The sequence below is a fragment of the Mastomys coucha genome, unplaced genomic scaffold (assembly GCF_008632895.1).
Source record: "Mastomys coucha isolate ucsf_1 unplaced genomic scaffold, UCSF_Mcou_1 pScaffold12, whole genome shotgun sequence".
Classification (NCBI taxonomy): domain Eukaryota; kingdom Metazoa; phylum Chordata; class Mammalia; order Rodentia; family Muridae; genus Mastomys; species Mastomys coucha.
In genome coordinates, this window is record NW_022196894.1 from 88857446 (window position 1) to 88880654 (window position 23209).

At 45.7% G+C, this 23209-nt stretch overlaps 1 long non-coding RNA gene across 1 annotated transcript in view; it reads left to right on the plus strand.

The window, feature by feature from the left end:
- The window catches only part of LOC116086123, a 19866-nt gene extending 1644 nt beyond the window's left edge, over nucleotides 1-18222 (plus strand). Inside the window, exon 2 of the long non-coding RNA XR_004116830.1 lies at nucleotides 17715-18222. This is a non-coding gene — a long non-coding RNA (uncharacterized LOC116086123). The remainder of the gene's footprint in view (nucleotides 1-17714) is intronic.
- The last annotated feature ends 4987 nt before the right edge of the window (nucleotides 18223-23209 follow it).

Genomic DNA, 23209 nt, shown 5'->3' on the forward strand with positions numbered 1-23209 from the left:
ACACATGCTCCACCATGTTCATAGCAGCCTTATTTATAATAGCCAGAACCTGGAAACAACCCGGATGTGCCCTTCTGATCCTGGAACTTTGGGATCACAGTGGCGAAGCCAGACTCCAGCTGGTGCCTCTGAAGCCCCTGGTCTTGGAAACTGTAGTATAAAAAGTGTGTTGGTTAGCTCAATGTCATTTTAGTATGGTTTGCACATCCCGACAAGCCACTCCAATGTTGTCTCAGTTATCTGCACATTTGAGGCACAGGTTGGAGCTCACTTTGCAGATGCTCAGTGCCAAGGATAGCAACTATGCAGTTGGGCTCCCCAGCTTTAGTTCACTGGACACAGGGGATTGGAAATCCTTGCACCCTGGACTCACTCCAGACCAACCAATCACCCTTCTGGGGTAGGGCCCAGGCATCCATGGGACTATGTGAGAGGAAGACCATGAATTGGGCAGAAGGAGGCAGCAATCAGGATGTAAAGTGAATTTAAAAAAAAAAATCTCTGCTAAAGATATGAATGTGCAACCAAGTTCAAGCAGGGCTGACCCAAAGTTCTCTGCTCCCTCAAGCCAGAAAGGCAGATAGCAATGATAACCTCACCAAGGGCTTTCCCTTAGCCAGAGAAGGGAAGAGCAGACAGAGAGAATGCTATCCAAATACAGTGTGCAAAAAGGGGAGCCTACAAAACACAGAAGGGGCCTGGAAACTCCCAAGTCTACCAGTGCCTCAGGCTTAGCAATTTTTTTCCCCAAAAAGGTGCTTGAAACAAACCCAGCCCCAAGGCAGGCAGACCCCTCTCCCATCCCCCAGTTCATCTATGGTCTGGATAAATAGCCATGGTCTCTCAGGTAGGAGAGAGTGGGAGACAGACTTCTCTCCTCTTCTTCGTCGTCGTCGTCGTCTTCGTCGTCGTCGTCGTCGTCCTCCTCCTCCTCCTCCTCCTCCTCCTCTTCCTCCCTCCTCTCTTTCTCTCTCTCTGCCTGTCTCTATCCCTTTCTGTCTCTCTCTCCTCCACTCCTCTCCCTCCCACCCCCCCAACCCCCGAGTCCTCAATCTCTACACCAGCAGGTAGTCCTTGGTGTGTCTGTAGATCCCACTTCCTGACATCTGGCCAAGCAGTTCCCCTTCTGCCTGCCTCCTCTGCCCTCTGTCCCTCCCTTCCCCACCCCTCTCTTGTTCTGGGCGGTAGGGTCAGAAGTGCTCCACCATTCAACGTGGGAAGTCTCCCCAGGAAGTGCAGGCTCATAAATCTCACCCAACAAGAGGTGCCCTTCAACCTCTGGCTTGTTAAGAAAACTCCTCACTGCTAATTGCTGGTAGGCAGTGCTGGGGAAGGCCAGGATGCAGATGGGCAAGAGCTGGGGTAGGAGGAGAGCATTCTAGAGCCCCCCATATAGTGTCTCAACTGCATGCTTGGGTGACTCAGTCTTTTCTAATTGCTCAGTTACATGACAGCCCTTGGATGCTAACCCTGTCCTTGTGAGCAAAATCCATACCCAAGGACACATTTGGGAAGGGACAGTGGTGATTCTCATTGCTTTGGTAGCATGTGTTAAGCCCCATCTGGATGGTCTAACCCTGGAGTTCAGGCCATATGTTCATGAGAGACAATGTTTGGGTAAATATCAGGATGTAAACGGTATTGCGTTGAGTATCTTGCCATCTGAGTGTGAATTTGGTGTCTAACAAAGTCAGACAGCCAAATGCCATGGACCAGAGTTATTAGCCCAGATCTTACTGTGTGACCCTGAACCAGTCACTTAGCATCTCTGACCTTCACTACCCACTGTGGAGTGGGTATTTAGACAGACAGGGTAGGTATGGCTCTAAGTCTTTACATGTTCATAGCATGCTCTGCTCAGAGCCCTCAAGCCCCACCCTGTGCAGCAGCAATGAAGATGGTAAAGGAAGGGCCTCACTGGGCTTCGTCCTGCCAGATTTGCCCAAAGAACCAACTGATAGTAAAGTTTGGCTGGGAAACCTAAGGAATTCAGCCCAAATCTATCAAGAGGCTGCCAGTTCTACCATGCCTGCCTGCTGAAGTGGTGCTTTGAGCCCAGGGGTTTGAAGACTGATAGCGACGGTTCCTTTAATGGCAATGGATGGTGTAACAATGTATCCATCACACAGGTTCCTGTACATCCATTAGCTTGATCTCACAGCCTTACCCTCCAACCTCTGCCCTGGGTCCTCTCTTACAGATGGGTGAACTGAAGGGCCAGAGGCTTTAGTCCTTTGCCTATGATCACATTACTGTCAAGCAGCAGAGACACTGGGTGAGAGATGTCCCTCACTGGTAGATTGCTTGCCACCAACACTGCCAAAAGTACAAAAAGCCACCTCTGTCAATTAAATATTCCCCTTGTAAACAGGAAGACCTGAGTTCAAATCCCAGAACCCAGGTAGAAAAGGAGAACTGAGTCTCCAGAGCTAGACTCTGGCCTCCATGTATGCCTGCCTCCATGTGTGCCTGCCTCCATGTGTGCGCACATGCACACACACACACAATACACACATACACACACACACACACACACACGCGCACACACACACAGACACACACACACACACGCGCACACACACACAGAGACACACACACAGACACACACAGACACACATACACATGTGCATGCACACACACAGAGACACACACACAGACACACACAGACACACATACACATGTGCATGCACACACACACAGAGACACACACACACACACACAGAGACATGCCTGCACAATATGACACACAGCAAATAAATAGTTTTGCTTTGTTTTGTTTTTAAAGCTGAACATGGTAGTAAGAACTTGCAGTTCCAGTGTCATGGAGGTAGAGACAGGCAGATCTCTCTGGGGTTCACTGGGCAGCCTGACCTTATCTGTGAGGCTTGAGGCCAATGGAACACCCTGTCTCTAAAACCAACTGGAACAGTCCCTGAGGAATGACATGTGGCCTCTCCCTGTGCATGTCCAGCACAGACACATTCATACACATAGATGCAAACACATTGCACATTCTCACACACACCCCAAAGTCACCGGAGACTTGAACCCCTGTGTGTGTGCTCCAAGCAGTGCTCAGAAAAGCAGAGTGTGGGCTTCAGCATGTAGGGAAGACTGGGGGGGGGGCAGTCAAGACATCAGAGGGAGCAGCAAGCCCAGAGCAAAGGGCAGGAGGGGACAGTGGGCAGCGCAGGGGCCCAGGCAGCTGGTATTCCAGCCCTGGAAGATATGATGTGTCTCTCTGGGGCATTCTGCCTCTCTCGAGCTTGACTCAGATTTTCCACCAGGTCCCAGACGAACCCTTTTTGGACAGCATATGAACCTCTCAGGGGCTGTGCTCCACCTAGGGACTCTAGGTTGTGTAGGGCGCCAACCAAAGTTCACCCCCTCAGAACACAAGGAAAATCCTCCTAATCGGCCTGCATCATTTGCAACAAGCTTGACTCAAATCTTAAAGTCCCCACCTGACCCCTGCCAAGGCACGTGAATGGTTTTCCATCAACAACAAAGAGTTCTTAAAAAGATGTGATATTCAGGTGACACATTTTGGGTTTTTGGTGCCCTTTGCCTGAAATGCTTGCACACGGAGGACACCCAGAAGAGGAAATAATGCTCTGAGGTGACTGTGGGGAGAATTGTCCAGAGGCTCCAGGGCATGTTTCCTCACTGATGGTTTCTGCTTACAGCATATTTTGTGTTTGTCTCAACCAATTCAAGGAAAAAGGCTTTCTGTGGGCTCATGGGCTTGACCAAGTGTGTGTGTGTGTGTTACGGTCATCACTGTGTTCAGGTGGGCCTCTGTCTACCTTCCACACCCAACTCTGCTGCCTCCCCCATTTGGCTGTTTGTCTATTGTCTGTCTGTCTGTCTGACCTCTGGCTAGATTAGACTCCTTATCTCATCAAGGTTATTTACTATTCATACCCCTAAAGCACATGCACTCAAGAGGGGCAACAAAATCTTCCTGCATGGCCAGGCAATTGAGATGGGCTGGTTGGAAACATGCCCATGCAAAAGAAACCCTGTGATTGATAGATACCAGACATCAGTTCCTCCAGATCAAGTGTGACTTTGTGTCACCAAAACCCTTGGTCATCCCTATTGAGGAACTTCCTGCTCTGCTCCTGTGAGGCTGGAGAGCCATTGCTCCTGATGTATAACTTAAGACTCCTCCAATCTAGGGACTGCTGAGGGAACTCCTTCCCTGCATAATGAGGCGGGGGGGGGGGGGGGGGACTGGCTTGAGTCCTTATCTACTGCCTGGAGTGTGGGTCTACATAATTATAACTGTAGGATATTTTACTTACAGAATAACCCTACAAGGACTACACACACACACACACTCTCTCTCTCTCTCTCTCTCTCTCTCTCTTTTAATTTTTTGGGCTGCTCTCTGGGAGTGAAGACATCAAGATTGCATGGCCTCAATACCAAACTGGTGCAGATTCAAATTTCCCCCCGATGAACAGGCAGTTTTTTAATTCCCTTTGGCTACTACTGAAAACCTATGCTCTCTTCCTGGGGACTGCAGGAAGCTCAGATGGGGTGGTTGGGGCAGAGCAGTGGGCACTAAGCTCCATCCAGGCTTCACATAAAGGAAGAAAACTCAAAATGCAGTGGTGGGGGGGGGGTTGTGCGACTAAATTTAATTGGCTAGAAAGCAGCATTCCTGGGGCCTTGGCTTTCTCAGCTTCCAGAGAAGGATTTAAGAAGGGATTCTTCTCCGCCCCCAGCACCAAAAAGAAAGGGTTGGGAGGGAGGTGGTAATCCAGGTTTGGTCTGGCCAAGACAAATGACATACAGAACATACAGTCACTTTGCACACGGCATGTGCTTTCATAGAAGTGGAAGGGGAGAGAAGAAGTGGGTAAGGGGGTATAGAAAGGGGCACTAGAAACAACTTGCTGTTTGCATATGGTCAGATAAAAAGATAAAATCTGTTTTGTCCCCCATCACTGTGCAGAATGTCAGTAGTGGGCACTGTGTCGTGACAAGTTTCTATCTTTCTTTCTTCCTTCCTTTCTTTCTTTCTTTTTTTAAGTTAAGCTACGCTCACCCCGAGCCTCGGCCCCCCGAGGTCCTGCAGCTTTAATTGTGTTCAGTATGATCTGGCGAACAATATGTCGTGATAAATGTGAATGGCGATCCAGTGCGAGGCTCCCCTTGGCATTGCCGCAAAGCCAGGCCTCGCTTTAGTGAACCCGTTCAGGAATGTCGGTTAATTCGGCCGACCCTTTTTACCCCCACAGCTCTGTTTTTGTGAGGTTGGCAGAAACTGACACGTTTTCTTTTGCTTAATTAAGTTGTTCAGTAGAAGGCTGGTCAAACAGTTGCATCTACGTGGGGAGTCTGGGGATGCGCAGAAAGCCGTGGGCGTTTCCAACATAAAAAGGGGGATTCTGTTATTGTTTGGGTGTAGACGGGTCATTTTTTCAAAGTTACTGCTGCCTGAGTGACCACAACCTTGCGCAGAGCGCTGAAAGGACATTAAAGCTGCTTAAACACAACCACCTTGGGCTCCAAAGTGTATTTCTAAAAAAGAGAAAGAGAGATGCAGGGCACACGAAAAAGAACTAGGACGGAAGAAGCAGTGGCATTTGTGTCATTTTTGTCCATCCTAGACATTTTTATTTTATTTAAGGCAAAGCATGGGTTCATTTAAATAAAAAGACTCTAGGAATTGGGTTTGGGTAAGGTACCACTCCCCCTTTTCAGTCACTCAAGACTGGTAGCCTTGGCACTGAGCAGAAAAGTGGGTCTAGCCACCTAATACCAGGCACCAGGGCTGGGGAAATTCATCCCCAAACCCAGCCAGTGACATTCCTGCTTTCATTCCTTGTCGATGTTGTGACAACCACAGACAATGTGGGTCTCATGGATATTCAGTTACTGGGATCTGATCCCAGGCATGCCCCATCTACTCCTCGTGCTGTTTGGAAGCCCCTAATGCATCTAATTCAAACTAACTTCAGCATCCGTATGCAGGCCTCAAATCCATCTTCTGCTAGTATTATTTGGTCACTAGAGTTTTCCTTATAGCACATGCTATGTGATATTGTTAAGAAAAAGCATGTGCCTAAGGAATGGATTCTATTGCAGAGTGGGTGAGATCTACTGTATGATCTTGGGTGAATCCTTATTGATCCCTTTGTGGCCCAGTTTACCCACAGCAGCAGCTGTCCAATGGTGTTTATAAACATGCGCTTATAAACATGTCTCCCTTAGTGTATTTAAAAATCCCACAGTTCCAGGTAATGGTGGTGCACGCCTTTAATCCCAGCACTTGGGAGGCAGAGGCAGGTCGATCTCTGAATTGGTCCAGCCTGGTCTACAGAGTGGGTTCCAGGACAGCCAGGGCTACACAGAGAAACCCTGTCTCGAAGAACAAAAGCAAGGTGGCTCAGTGGGTAAGAGCACTTACTGCTCTTCCAAAGGTCCCGAGTTCAAATCCTAGCAACCACATGGTGGCTCACAAGCACCCATAATGAGATCTGATACCCTCTTCTGGTCCATCTGAAGACAGCTACAGTGTACTTAATTATAATAATAAATAAATCTTTTTTTAAAAAAAAAGAAAGAGAAAAAGAAAGCCCCAAAATCCCACAGACTCCACAAGCATCATGTTGACAACAATGCAATTTTCAAGTTATGAGCCCCTTGTTCTCATTAGCTGCACATCTGAGTTGGGGCACTTGCATACTGCCTGCTACGGAGCAACACACACTAGCTTTTCCTCCTGGAGCCAGAGAAGACCACATAATAAAATGTTTTCTGATACTTTCTCCATGATACACCACTTCTTTTTGACATATAAGGATGAATGAGCTGATTATTTGATGGATTTAAACTGTATGAATGGCAAAGGGATCTTTACATCAGAAATCATCTATTTTGAACTGTAGTCCAGCCCCTATAGGGTTGACTATAAGCAATACCAGACATTTACCAGACACCGCCAGACATTGCCAGACCTCTTCCTATGCCTAGGATGTTTAAATTGTATATATTCAGGTTCCCACCCTCCAAAGCACACACACATACACACAAACATACATGCACACATATATACACAGATCCACACAATACATGCATATGTACACACATACAATTCACACATATTCACACACACTCATACACACCTGCATGCACACACTCATACACACCTGCATGCACACACACATATACACAACATACATACACACAAATACACATGCATACACATACACATCTGTGTGCAGGTTCACACTCATGTCTCAAGCTCCTTCCAGTCTGTGGAGGGCTGGATTTTGAAATTGTGCTTGTGTGTGTGAGAGAGCTCCAGACAATGTTGAGTGCCAGTCCTCACCATTCACTTTGACACTGCACCCCTCTTCTGCTGTCTACATGCTCCAGGCTAGCTGGCCCACAGGCTTCTAGGTACTCTGTCTACCATCTCACTATAGGGTCTAGCCTGAGGCTATAGACAAGCTACTGTGCACAGAGCTTATTTGAGCTCTAGCGATTCAAACCCTGGTCCCCATGCTTGTGTGGCAAGACTTTGTCCACTGAGCCACCTCTCCAGATTCCAGAAGTTCTGTTCTACATAACCATTCCCCAAATGAAAACTAAAGCCCAGCCACACACAAAGTTCCAAGTGCTCTTTCCAGATCTGGTGGGTAACATTAAGGGGTCTTTACGATGCTGATCTCTGGCACTCCTAACTCTCTCTTCAGCAAGAACTGAAGGAAGGTGGTGCCACTGGAATCCAGATCTGGTTGCAGTCTATGGCTGTGGGGCCAGAATGATGATGTTGCCCGACTTAACTTCAAAAAGGCAACACTGAACCTCCACACCCTCACATAGAACTCAGAAGGAACAGCTGTCTGACCAGCGCCAGCGTCTTTTAGAGGACCGTGAGAGGCCAGTGAAGGCCTGAGCAGATGGGAGCCGAGATGGCCGGCCGGCAAGTGGCCGCAAGCGTCCCGCCACCTGGCACTCTTCCCACCGTCTGGAGGTACTGTGTGTGGCGGGCGATCCGATGATCCCCACTTGCAGCAGCAGGCCTTCTCATCTTCTCATCTCTGACAGCCTGGGCAGATCTCTTGCTTTTGGCTTTTTAAAATCCAGGACACATTTTCCCTCAAAGTTACCAACTTCCAGCTGCCAGGGACCTAGCCTTTCCCTCTGTTGCCCCACCACCACCATTATGCCTTCTCATCCAGAGAAACAGAAGGCCTTCCTCCATGTGGGCAAGCCCACAAGAGTTCGGAGTCTGCATTTGGGTCTTGGGACAGAGGGGAGGATTCACAAGAACTGGCCAGGAGCCATGCCACTATCCCTGCCCTAGCGGCACCACACGGAGCTGTGCGGCTCCAAGGGACAAAGAGGGGTGTTTTCATCAGCCCGACGTTCTGCTGACAAACGCATAATAAACTGACAGAACGCAACCAAGCAGCATTTCAAACCCCCCAGTTACAGGGAAGGCCAAGCCTGAGTGGGGATGGTCACTTTCTGCAGGTGTCAGGCCAGTGTCCCTGCATTTGCATGCATTTGCATAGACTGTCAAACAGTTGGCTGCCGGGAGTCTGAGGAGGTCTGGACAGAGCCCAAACCTGTCAGTGGCTTTCTCCTTGCCAGTCAAGGTTGGCTTTCTCGGCAATTAAAACAGGAAATGAATACTTCTGACATTGCAATAGACCCAGCCACAGCTGGGCCAAGTTAAATGGGAAAGTGTGCTCTGTTTAGAAAGGGAAGGTGTGTGCTCAAACAAAAGAAGAAGAAGAAGAAGAAATGACTGGTAATGGTAAATGCTGAGAAGGACACCAAACACAGGTTTCCAAGAAAAATTAACATTTCTCAATTCTCCTAAGCCTCTTGGTTATAGTTAGGGTGTGTGGGCAGCCCAACCTCTGACAGATACTGAGCGGCCAAGCCAGAAGGCCACTCCAGACACTGCACCTCCTATACCCAAAGCGTTGGGAGGAAGCCACTCCTGCAAGTGAATTTCCACACCACACACACTGCCCCATAAAGCTCCACTGTGCTGCTTGGGGTTGACAAATAGGTGGCCTGGTTCAGAGGGGATGAGAAAATTGAGGAGGCTCTTGTTCCCCCACTGCATGGGCACACGGATTACAGATCATATTAGCATATGGATTGCGGTGGGAAAGAAACAAAAATCAGAGCCTCCACTACTGTAAGCATGAATGGCCCCTCAGGATGGAGGGGGCGGAGAGGGAAGAAAGCCAGTTGGGAGGCAGCACAGTTGCTTTTGAGAATATGTAAGATTTCTAGTTTCTGAGGTGCTGTGTTATAGCAGCTTTAAGCAAGGCCTAACAATTTGTTAAATACTTCATCTCCAAATAGTGGTGGGTACTACAGTTTCATGAGCAGAAGATAATAGATTCTGTTTATTCGCCAACAATACCGACACTGTTTCACCCGGACTGCAAGTGGCTGAGCCATCTGGCTCCTATCTCCACAGTAAAACATTGTCCATGACACAAAAAATGACTACATCCCCAGGACAAACTAGTGTGACCTCTAAATAAAGCCTTCCTCTGAAGCTATGATATCACACTGCACAGGGGACACCAGCACAATTGAATCTGGTCACCAAAAGCCCAAGTGAGATAGGACTATGTAAATGGGATTTTATAAGGAGACGTTTTGTCCTCTGTGGCAAACCATCGAGATCCGTCCACAGCACTGAAACATCTTTTTCATTCACCCTGAGGACAACAGTGTAGTTCTTTCTGGGGGGTTGGCAGTCCTCTTTCTCCGGCCCCAGGCCGAGGAAGCACACATCCGTGTCCCAGAGGCGGCACCTGCAGTCAGTCTCTGCTTCCAGCAACATGTCACTGAGGGCCCCACCTGCACCAGCCTTTTAGCCGATATTTCACAAACAAATGAGCCTTTCTCTTGCCTGCCAGGGAGAAAGCCCAAGTTTGCCAGCTTCTTCACAAATAGCTGAACAAGTCACCAGCAGCCTTGCGCCACCTGAATGCTCGCTTCATGAGGCAAACAAGTGTGCGTGCGCACGAGCACACACACACACACACACACACATACACACACACACTCCCAAGAAGGGCTGTTTCAATGGAAGAAGTGTCATTCTCCAGAAATGACCCAAATCCAATTTCTACCACCAATGCATTTGTGTCGATGTGATGGGAGTTTTCGTTATAGAAATGGAAAATGTCAAACAGGCCCCAAAGCTGGCTCGGCTTATGTGCCTAGCTCTGACTCCTGTTTATATTGTTTTGAGTTTTAGAGGAAAATATACATAGGCTTAAAAAAATGTATACGAGGGCTGTCTCATCAAATAACATCTCTAAATACTTTCCCCATGCAAAATGGGTCATCTAAGGTGGCAACGAACAAAAGCTGCTCTCCTCTCTCTCTCTCTCTCTCTCTCTCTCTCTCTCTCTCTCTCTCTCTCTCCCTCCCTCCCTCCCTTCTCCTTCTCCTTCTCCTTCTTCTTCTTCTTCTTCTTCTCCTCCTCCTCCCCCTCCCCCTCCTTTTTCTCCTCCTCCTTCCTCTTCCTCCTCTTCCTCCTCCTCCTCTCCCTTCTCCTCTTCTTCCTCTTCTTTTCATTCACTTATTCATTGCATGTGTGCATATGCAAGTGTGTGTGTACAGGTGCACAAGCTCCTGCATGCCACAACATACATGAGATCACGTTGAGGTCAGAGGTCAACTTGAAGAATGGTTCTTTTCTCCCACCACGTGGGTTCTGGGGATCATGCTCAGGTTGTCAGGCTTGGAAGCCAGGGCTTTTACTCACTGTACCTTCTTGCTGGTCCAAGGGCTGAGAATCTGCTAGCTGCATCATCTTGGGAAAATCACTTCATACCTATTCTCAGCATTAAAAAGGGATAACATCTAATTATTTCACACATTTAGAGAATGGGAAGAGAAATTCTCCACAAATAGAAAGAAATTTGGCCTGGCCAAATATTAGGAGTTTAAAAAATGGTCACTAACAATAATTATGACTTTGAACATTCTAGTAGAAAAATAACCTAATGGGTACTTGTCATGCATTTAAATGCACATTGACCCTTCAGAATAGTAGATGTATTCACACTGTTAAAATTTGGCAAATTGTTTGGCATTAGATTAGAAATTTGGCTTATGTCCAGCTTCATTTCTATTGTAGAACTTTATATAGCATGAAGCTGGAGCTGGCTAAATTTTCTATTGAGTTATTCTTGTGACTGCTATTTTTTAATGATATGTCATGCACACAGTTGCCACCTTAGGTATACATCCATCTGTACAGTTTGACTGTTAAAAGTGGGCATTGGCTTTAGTGCCACCTGGCCTCAGGGTCCTTTCTCGGAAGTATTTTCAGAGTCCCTTCTGTCGCAGAGTCCCTTCTGTCCTCAGGACAGGCTATTCTCTAGAAATGTTTGGGGGATGGGGATTTTGTTGTTTGCTTTTCTGTTTTTTTTTTTTTTTTTTTTTTTTTTGAGGGATAAAATTTGAAATGGATTTCCCCCTGCAACCCGTGATCTGACTGTGATATCACAATCAGTTGTAAGACTTGAGAAATGATTCTTTGTAGAAAAAACTGGGCACAGATGTCATGTTTGGCCAATTGTAAGCTGAGTTCTGGCCCTTTCCTGCTCCGCCTTTCTAACAGGTATATAAATAATTTGTCACAGCCTACTTACTTACTTTGGCTCCCACCAAAACACTACTGTTGACATTTTTGGTAGAAATTTAAAAGTGTACCTAGAATATTAAAGCTAATAGAAATTTCCATGTGACACTGTAGAAAACCTTCTGGATTTTCTTTGTATATAAATAGACAAATTCTACTCCACCTTTGTAGGTAGGTTTCGGTGATGTTAGGCAACTGTTTTAATACTTAAATTGGAAACAGTTGCACACATCACACTATGTTTATGATTGATATGGATGGAAAACTGTTCTCCGGGTAGCTGTCATCAGGCAAAACACTCCCGACCCTGGATCCTGGGACCTACAGGGAGTGCAGCCAAGGATAGACATGAATGGAATTATATTTAGAAAGACATCTGAGATAAGAAGATAAGAAGGCATAGTTGACTATTCTCCCACTTTGCTGGTGGCAATGTGAATTGTAACAGTCTGTCTAGACAGTAAGTTGGTAGTTTCTAGCAGCACGTATAACATTTACACCCAGTGACCTGGAAACTACCCTCCTGAAACTGCCTTCTGAGGAGCTCATCTTTCAAGTGTGCAAAGAAAGGAAGAACATGGGAACATATTACAGCGCCCTTTAGAGGAGAGAGATTGGGATTCCCTAAATGCCCACCTGTAAGGGATGCTTACAGCCCATGACTCTGAAGTTGTACCTCCAGGACTGGATCCTACTCAGCTAACCCTTCAAGAATGCAAGTACAAGGGGCTGGAGTGACAACTGGGCAGTTAAAGGTGTGATTGCTCTTCTAAACAACCCAGGTCCCATTGCCAGTACCTGCATGCTGACTCATGCTCTGGGGGATCTGAAACCCTCTTCTAGTATCCAATGACCAAAACACACAAACACATAAACTAAAATAATATATATCTTAAAATGGAAATTCATGGGCTGGCTAGTTCAGGATAAGAATACTTGCTGCTCTTTCAGAGGACTCTTGCATCCTCCGTGGTCACCTGTACTCACGTGTACACACCCACATGCAGACATACATATCTATACACAATTTAAAAATGATAAAAATAATTTTCTATGTATGTGAATGCTTTCTCTGCCAATCCAGGACCTTTGTGAGAATAAATGAATGCTCTTAACCACTGAGCTATCTCTCCAGGCCCCTCCCCCTTTTTTTTTAAATAGAAAAGAATGCAAGCACATTCATACAAGGGCTTGATTAGATGAAAAATTGGAAAAAATGATGATTACCTAAATTTCCAGCAAGAGGGAATTAAACCTATAGTGTATTCAATAAAAAGAAAGTTGAAGAGTCATTTGTACAGCATTTGTCTATACATACAATGGTCTCAACGGAGGGTGGTAGTAAACACTTTTGATCCAAGCATTTGGGAGGCAGAGGCAGGAGGATCTCTCTGAGTTCAAGGCCAGCCTGGTCGAACTAGAGAGACTCTCTTTTTAGTGGGGAGTATCTAGAAGAATGTGTAAACTATTCAGAAATTTGAAAAAGAAGACTCCTTATTTTTACAGCTTGCTTTAAGTTGGTATTTTAAGTTTTTACACCAAAACACACAATCCTTTTTTTGTACTTGAAGAAGTAATACAAATCCAAACAATGTGTTCCTGAGTAACTGTTCATAGCCACGCTGCAGATATTCTTGGCATTGGGTTCGTGAACTTTATTAGAGGAAAGGGAGACCTGGCCAGCCAACTTCCTGGATGCCCACTGTGAGAAGGGTCCATACCAATGGCTGAGAGCAATACAGCCAACGAAGAAAAAAAAAAAAAAAAAAAAAAAAAACCTCAGCCCTTTCCCTAAGCAACTTACTGTGGCATAATAAATCTATGGCTTAAAATATAGTTCAAATGAACTAAATGGCTTGACTTTGCCTTTAACGATTTGTGATTAGTTTTGCAAAGGTACTATAGGTCACTTGACAATGTGTTCAATGCCTGGACCGAGGGCAGGCAGGGTATGCCGACCCTAACTATTAGTGATCTTTCCTGCTGCCTCTGGGCCTTGGTTTCCTGGGATAACAGTATCGTTTGCCCCACAGATTTGATGTCATGCATTTGGTGCAAAGCCTAGTATGAGCCATGTCCTGGGCATGCACCACAGATTCAAGCCCTTTGAATCTAGCCATTGTTGTGTTGGTTGCTATAGTGACCTCTATTATAGCTGTACAGACAGCTGGTCACTTCCTTTCACCCAGAATGGGGCATTTTGATATATGTTTATCTCTGAGGGCACACTAACCCACTACTAGGTAAGACTGGGTTGTGGGTGACTCCATACACAGAGAGATTTAAATTGAGCACATCTGTGTGTGCAGCTCACCTGGAACAAGGGCATAATCTCTAGGATAGGCACAAGGACACATCACTTGCCCAAGAAGTCTGAAGAATAAAAGCACCCACCAAACTTCAAATTGTGTGACCCTGGCCCATAGGAATGTATTTTATGTTCAGCATATGGGGATCCCCTGTTTGTGGGGAACCGGGATCTAGGTTTAATCACTAGAAACTCTGTCTCCTCCCTTCTTCCACATCTGTCATCTTCATTTGAGCCTGAAGATATCTGTCTGGGATATCCGGCTTGTGCTCTTTGAACAAGGGTGAAGTCAGAAAGGAAGGCAAGTGAACTAGAAATACAGTTACCTCACGGGACTAAGGTGCTCAGTGTCCACGTGTCCTGGCATCCACTCAGGCTGTCTCCTCTGTTTTTCTCTGGGTCTTTGCTCCATCCTTCTGCCTTCTTCCTACAGCTTACACTTGGCCCTTACTGGCCACCATACCCTGAACCTCACGTGCTCTCTTTGCTGCTTCACCTGAAGCCTTTACTTGAGGAATTCACTCTCTCTGGTGTTCCAGGGCCCACCAAAACAATGAGAAACAAGAAAGGATAACAGGGCATGACTGACACTTCTAGTGAACAATGAGACCCAGATAAGAGGCTTTCCTGCTTCTGATTGGTCAGCGCTGTCTCTCTTGGCCATGAGTTTCTGGGAGGCTATTCAATAGCATCACAGGTGCCAGGGGCTAGAGTAACCCTGGCTGAGCTTCTTGTAACCATCTAGAATGACTGCGGTCAGACAAGATGGTACTACGTGCCTGTAGTTACACCTGAGAGGTGGAGGCTGGAGGGCCCAAAATTTGAGGCCAACTTGAGTTATAAAGCAAAACCTTGTATTAATTGTTTGAATATTTGTGATCCTGGAAACACTTTTTAATATTTATTGTATGTATGCAAGTTTTGCCTGCATATGTGTATGTATACCACATACATGCCCCAGGGTCAGAAGAGGGCTACTTGCAGTTATGGATGGTTGACAGTCACCATGTGGGTACTGGGAATTGGACCCATGTTCTCTGAAAGAGTGGCAAATGCTCTTAATCACTGAGCTAACTATCTCCTCTCCCACCTCCAGAAAGCAAGTTTTTTGCCATAGCTCTAAGATAAGGTATAGCCCCCCAACAAGAGTGGTCCTTGTCATCTTGTCAGTGTGTTGATATTGTGAATATTAAGACTTCATGTGAGTCATCATTTGTCCTTTGAAAACTTGTTTTCCCACCTGTTAATCTGGGTTAAAAAAAAAAAGGTAAGGGGTGTTTTACTATCTTCAATCTGTAAAGAGGAGATGGTGTTCTATAGAGAGGTCGGATGTGTTTGCTCAAGGTCATGGAACTGGAAAAACTGAAAGTGAGTTCAAATCCAGCCTCTCAAGCTCTCAGGCCAATCTTCCTTACATGCATCTGGGTGTTCCATGGATGCTCAGAGGGCTCTAGCCCTTACTTCTCTCTCCTCTTGATATTATTTGCTATTTAGAAAATATTTTTGCCTAGGATCTGAAATAGTAGATGAACTTAGAAAAAAGAAACTTTGATCAATGCAAAAATAAAATTTCACAAAGACAGGAGAAAAAATGAGGACTTGTATATGACCTACCAAAGAAAAAATGATTCACAGAATGGGCCTGGAGAGAAGTAAAATGTGAAGAGTCCCTGTGAAGTCTCTCCTTGCTGATCACCATGGTAGAAAGGACACAGACCATGCATGCTTCCCTGTGGTAGCAGTCTCACATAGAAAAGCATGTGGTACCCACCTCACCCAGCATCTATGTCTTCCAGTCTTCTGGTTGTGGTGAGTACCTCAGAGAACAGTGAGGCATCTTTTCTTCAAATATCCCCTATGCACATACCCTAGTCCATGAGGGTGCCACCCCACATTTACCTCAAGTCCTTCTGGTCATCACTTCTAATTCTCAAAGATAAGATTCCATTTTTTAAAAAGAGATGAATAGAAATCTCCACATCCTCCGGCTGTTCCAAGAAACCTTGATGATGGCTGTTTCCAATGCCCTCCCCCAAACCAACTTAAACTGACTACCGCCACCTCACTGAGCTCTGGGTATAACTGCCAGCTCACTGAGCTCTGGGTATATCCATTTAATATGGCCAAACAAGCAGCCAACTGCTGTTTTCAAAAGACAATCTGACAGATCCTATTCACTTTCAAAGTAGCTCTCCATGGCTGGAATAATTATCTTTCATTTCTCTCACTCTGACCTCTTTCAATGATTTGTTGACATCTGGAGAGTTATGGGCGAGCTCAGAAGGGCCAGCTGGACTTTCTATCCCCGGAGACACACAGGAGAGATTCCCCTGCAGCATCAGAAATAACTCTAAGTTTTGCAAAGGGGCAGCCTGATCTACATATTAATAAGGCACTCTCATCTTAACTCAAAGCTCAAAGAAAGGAGAGGCAGCCTTGTAACTCATTCATTGGCAGTTCTGAAAGTTCACTTTCCCCTCCAAACCAGAGTTCCCTCACTGGACTCACTAAACACACACACACACACACACACACACACACACACACAGAGAGAGAGAGAGAGAGAGAGAGAGAGAGAGAGAGAGAGAGAGAGAGAGAGAGAGCACAAGCCCTTATTTTCAAACATGTTTGATTCAATCCTCCACTGAGGGAGAAAGAGATACAAGCAAACAGCGGGAGGCCCCACTGTTTCATCTGCCACCAGAGGAGTGTGGGGTAAGCCTTGCTACAAGGCTGCTTGTTAATAATTTGAATACATGCTCTAAGGATGTAGCTCAGGGACTGAGTGCTTTCCTAGCATGCAGGAGGTCCTATGTTCAAGTCCAAGTACTTCATAAACAAGGTGGGATTGTGGACTCCTATGATCCTAACACTTGGGAATTGGAGGCAGGAGGATTAGAGGGTCAAGATCATCCTTAGCTATACAGTGAGTTTGAAGCAAACCTGGCTATGTGAGATCTTGTCTCAATAATAATAATAATAATAATGATAATAATAATAATAATAATAATAATAATAGTATTTATTAGTAGTAGTTAAATTATTATTTGTGTTTATACAGCTAGCCCTTCACTGCAGGCATCTCTCAGGGCCTTTCTATTATGAGCGTAGGCCATGGGTGCAACACTGTTTTCATGTTTTCTTTAAAACACAGGCTAAATGGATGGCATGTTCTTAAGGGGCTGAATATGATCAATAGTATTCAATTATGACTATAGATCTGTCACAAATGAGACATTCGGTTTAGTATCTCAAAATTCTGTTCTTTTCTTTTCCCTTTCTCTAGGACAGCCCCCAATACACACACACACACACACACACACACACACACACACACACACACACAAACACACACACACACACACACACACACACACACACACACACACACACACACACACACACACACACACACACACACAAACACACACACACACACACACACTTGGGGACTTTGGCCAACAATTTAGTAATCTGTCAACCAAAACACTTAGTCAATTTCAATATAAGCCTCCTGCCCAGGAGCAGTCAGTTGACAAATGAGCTCAAGGGTTTTTACATAGACTTTGGTCCCTTTCTGCTTTCTTTTTTTTCTTATGGGTTGTGTGTGTGTGTGCTTCTTTTTGTTTTGTCTTGTTTTTGTTTAAAGACAGAGAAAAGAACATAAAATTGTAAGGGTAGGGGGACTCAAAGGATCTGGGAGACGAGGTTGAGAGGAGAAAACAATCAAAATATATGTGCATTTTTGTTTTAAAGGAGAAAAGGATAGAAACAAAAACAACAAAACAAATAAAAATGAAGACCCAAGATGCACCACGGGAGGAGGAGCCCCTCGGACAAGAAGCCTGCCCTGGGGATGGGCTTCCATTCAGAGACTGCACAGGTGGAGGAAGCTCTGCCCTGAAGCCTCCTGTGTCCTTCCAGCTCTATCTGCTCTTTCCCAGCAAAGAGCCGCTGTGCAAGGCAACACCCACTGGTTCTTCCGATCAACAGCGCCCCTTACTGGCTAGTGCATTACAAACTCACCGAGTTCTTGAACTCCATCACAACCTTACCCGGCAACTAACAAATGAGTTCCTATCTTTGTGGAACTTCAAACACGCAGAAACGGTGGTGGATCTTGGATTCCAGGTCAAGGGTCCTAGCCACCTCTTTGCCTTATCGATCTCTTGCAGAGCCAGGTTTCTCTATGGGAGATTGGTCCTCAGAGGAGCTGTGCCTCCTGGGAAACCAATAAACTGCAAATAACACCGTGATCACAGCAGATTCAGAGTCAGGGAGATCTAGTATCCCATAAGGAAAATCCGCTCTTCTGTGAGCCAGAGGGACTTGAATTCTAAGTATGTCATGGGGCAGTAACTAATAAACAGACGCATTAGCCTTTTTGAAATGCTTTTCTGGAGTTTCCCATGAAACCCAGAACACACAGTCCTGGCTGGCTACAGGCTGAGTTTGAGCTATTTTCGGTGAGGGGGTGTTGCAGAGGGAAACAGACTTGGAGGTGGAGGGAGTTTATTTTGGTAGATGTGCTTTATTTTGCTTTCTTGCCTGGGAGGACCCGTCTCCCTTGGGTAATTTAAAGTTTGTTAAGAATCTTGGAATTCCTCAGAGGGAGGAGCACCATTGCAAATAAAATAAAGAGGTCTCGGCAGAGAGATGGAGACAAAGGTGAGCCCACACAATGCCTCTAGCTGCTGGGCATTTGACATGGGGTTGGCTAAAGGCTTTTGGCAGCTAAGGAAGTTGCCTCTCCTAACCTCGCTCTTGTTCCAACATTTGTTATGTGCCTGGGGTATGTAATATTTCTTGTCCCCAGCACTGTGTTAGGATTTTTCTGTGTGTTGGTTGATATATTTAATCTTCACACAGCCACCAGAAGAGTAATTTTGAATCCAATCCACATGTGTCTAATTAAAAGAACTGTATCACGGTCACCCCGGCCTTCCCCTCCCTCTTGGAAAATGAGTTAGATAAATTGACTGCTCTGAGCCAAGCTTCCTAGACCCAATGCTGTGGACAATATATTGACCCCTATTGACCCCTAGTCTCAAGTCAGTGACGGCTGTGCCATCAGGGTGGCTTTTCCTTTGCCTTGCTCAGAAAGTCTCTGTGACACTCTGTCCCTCTTCTTCCTGACACTGTCTTGTCTCTCAAACACAGACAGCCCAGACTGTCATCTTGGTGTCTTTTGCAGGAAGGAACTCATACTCTATATTTAAAGGCTCTCGATATTGTTTAGCTAATCACCCAGAACACTGTAGACTGTGCATACCATATCTTTCGACTATGACATCACTGACATATTCAGAGCCTACAGGTGGGAGGAGACCAGCTTCTCCAGGCCCACACTCTTTGTTAGCCCCAAAGCTGTGGATCATAATGTCTAGGCTTTTAGGGAGCCCTTTCTGTTCATGCACATTCAAGACAGAAGAGAAATTGACGTCTGTTTTTACATGTCCCTCTAACCCTTGGCACTAGGGCAAAGCAAACCTTCTTTTTAATGCCCCTGGAAGTACCCTGGATACTCATATTCTCTGGGGGTCACAGTTTTGTGTAACTCATTCTTTGCTCTGAGTTTGGGACACAGATTCTGACTTGGAGCATCAATGAATATATTTTTACAAGATATTAATCTGTCAGTCATTTCAAGAACAGGAAAGTTGCAAGGCTAACACAACGAACTTTAAAAACTAAATTGAGAGGTAAGTGGCCCACTTGTTACCCCATCTGTGATGGAGCTTTGGTCAAGTCGATACTAGCTAAGGTCATCAGGGAAGAGGGAGCCTTAACCGAGAAAATGCCTCTATCCGATTGGCCTGTGCACCCTTTTCTTGATTAATGATTGATGTAAGAGGATCCAGGCCACCTTGGGTGGTGTCACCTCTGCGCAGGTGGTTCTGAGCTACATAGGAAAGCAAGATGAGCAAGCCATAGGTGCAAGCCAGTGAGCAGTATCCCCCCACAGTCTCTGCCTCAGTCCCTTCTTGATTGACTATAAGTTGTCAGAGGAAATAAATCCTTTCTTCTTCAAGATACCTTTGGTTGTGGTTTTTGTCATCACAATAGAATGCAAATTCGAACAGATCACTTTCAAACACCGGAGGTGTAGCTTCTAAGGAAGCCTTTGTCATAACCAATACATATCTGTCAAAAAATGAAGATATCAGCATTGGCGCCTCTGACTGCCACTTAGCTGCTTGGGTAAAGCCTTGAACAGCAGACACGCCAATCCAGGGTGATTCCTTCCCTCTCGTCTCATACCTTCAGGCTCCTCCAGTCCATTACAGTGTTAATTTCCTTGCCCTAGACACTTGGTAATCAAAGGGCAATCATCCCGTAGGCCTTTCTACAGGCTGGGCTTTCCATGGGATTCCTTGCTACTGGATTCAGGCTGTGCATCTTTGGCAGAGGCAACATCACAGATGTGATGCTTCTTTAGGATCAAAGGGGACCTGACTTTAATATTCCCCAGTGGTGACTGGCATAACCAAGACGAAGAAGTGATGTTTTCACTTCATTTGCATGTATCATGGGTTCAGATCCCCAGGACTCATGCAAATGCCAAGCATGTGCGGTGGCCACCTGCAGCCCCAGCAAGCAGGAGACAGAGACAGCTAGCCTTCTGGGCAACCTGCCTTGCCAGGCCAGCCAGAATTGGCAAGCTCTGTGTTCAGCAAGAGGCATTACCTCCATATATAAAGTGCAGAGTAATTGAAGAAGACATACAGCATCTATGTCAGACTTTATATTCAAGTGCACACACATGCACATGTGTACATACATGACCACATACATGCAAACATATCTGTATATACACTTGCAGAAAAAAGAAAAGGTCAAGAAAAAAAAGCAAGGTGGACAGGGCCTGAGGAATGAATGACGCCTGAATTTGACCTCTGGCTTCCACATACATACATATGCATAAACACACATATACATGTATCTACATACACAAAACAGACACATGTGTGTACATACACACAAATACACAAATACAAAAATGCAATTACCATCTGACCTAGCAAATTTACTTGTGAGTATATGTCCCTAGAGAAAAGCAGGAATTTAGGGTTGAGGAGATCATTCAGTGGTTAAAGTGAAAGAGTAAGAGCCAGAGTTCATGTCCCCAGAACCCACGTACATGCCAGCTGAGTGTGGTAATGGATCTGCAGTTTCATCCTTGGAAGGCGAAGACAGAGAGGCCCAGAGCAAGCTGACTAGCAAGACTGACCATATCAGTGAGCTTTGGGTTTGAGTGACAAACCTGCCTCAAGGAATACAGTGTAAGATTGTCCCTGATCGCAGCTTCTGTGTGCACACAGGTACATATCCCATATCCACTCTGGTACACATATGTGAGACATCAAAGAGGCTTTTGTGTTTATAGCAGCAGCATCCTTAAAGAACAGAAGCAACCCAAGCGTCATCGCAGTATGGTCCACACTCGGGCTGGGGTATTACCTAGCCTGGGGGAGGAAAGCAAGCCTGACCCCTGCAATGATGTGGGCAAAGGCTTGAAGACACTGTGCTAAGTGAATTACGGCAGACACAAAGAGGCAAGTGCTCTACAATCCTGTTTACAGGAGTGTTACAGGTAGTCACAGAGACTAGAGATTAAGGTGCAGTGGCAGCTCTCAGAATCTGTGGGGGCTGGGAGGGGGGTCGGGGTTACTGTTCTGTGGGCACTGAGTTCAATTTCCCCAAAGGACAAGCATTCTGCAGATGAGAAGAGGCGGCAGTCACGTGACAATATGCTTGCACTTAATACCACCAAAGTATACACTTAAATGTGACTAAGACGGTAAAATTCATATTGTGTGGCTTGTTTAATTTTAAAAACTACAAAGATTAGCTCTTATGAAAAGAAAATGAATTAAGATGCACAAGGCCTCCTCACAAGCTAAATGCTTCACAAATACCAATATTATGGCTATACAAAGCTATGCCTTGTATCTCCTCCAGAGAAAGCTTCCTGGCTATTGTATGATGAGGGATGGAGGGCTCATGAGAGTGTTTATGTGACAGTGATCAAGGGATGGACAGAGCTCATACCTGATGCATTGCAAGGCCATTGCCACAACCTCAAACTCAGCCCATTTGAATCATATCTCTAACAAGGGCCCCTGGTCTACAAAGCCTGCTGTAGAAGACTCATGTTAACCTATGAGAAGAATCCATCAGCTCCCCCATCTGCCTTAGCATGGGGTGTGGCTGCATCATCTGGCAGGAAGAAATCTGTGGTGGGGCATGGATGGTGGGGGAAGGGGTTAGCCTGTGCTTAGGGGCTATGCTCAGGGTACCTCTCCCATGGCATCCACTCTGAGGACATCCACAAAGCATGCCTCTAGTGAGATAAGCAGGTTTGCTTGATTCTTACCACAGTTGTACAAGGCGGTGGCTAGGAGCAGCAGCTTTTCACAGACAGAAGGAAATCTGAGGCAGGCAAGTGGCCTTCACTGACTGTGAAGCAGTGGCCTGACCAGGAGTCAACTCTAGAGTGGAGCTCTGGGAGGCCGTTGTTAGCCCAGCCTGTCTCTGCCTGTCTCTTACTAAAAGCCGTAAGAGTTTGTCTGGGGCCAGCAAGATGGTTCAGCATGTTTAAGTGCCCAGCACACAAGCCCAATGATGTGAATGTGATCCCAGGAACCCATATAAGAAGATAGGTGAGGTAGTATGCATCCAAAACTCCAGCATACCTATGGTGAGATGGGAGCTGGAGACAGGGGAATCACTGTGAAGCTATTTAACCAGCTGCCCTGGAGTATATAGCATGGCACCTGGATGATGATGATGTGAGGATGATGATGATGATGATGATGATGATGATGATGATGATGATGATGATGATGAGATGATGATGATGATGATGAGGAGGAGGAGGAGGATCCTCATTCCTATTATCATAACTGCTGCTACCATGCCAAGCTAGACACTGTTTTTGTTCTTTTGTGTTTCTGTTTAATGTTGGTTTTTTATTTGTTTTTAGATAGGGTCTTCTATAGCCCAGGTTAGACTCAAACTTACTATAATAATGAAGAATGACCTTGAACTTTTAACATCAAAAATATGATTCATGGAAAATTCATCAAATGCCCCTGACCTACCGACGGCTGTAGAATACCGTCAGCACACTAGGGCCTCAGCTGTCCCTGTCATGGTCACTTGGCTAACTGTGAACTTCAGGTCCTGCCACCACACACCATGGAGAAAGAATTACTCTTATATGGTTAGCTTGGGAAAGGATCAAAGTT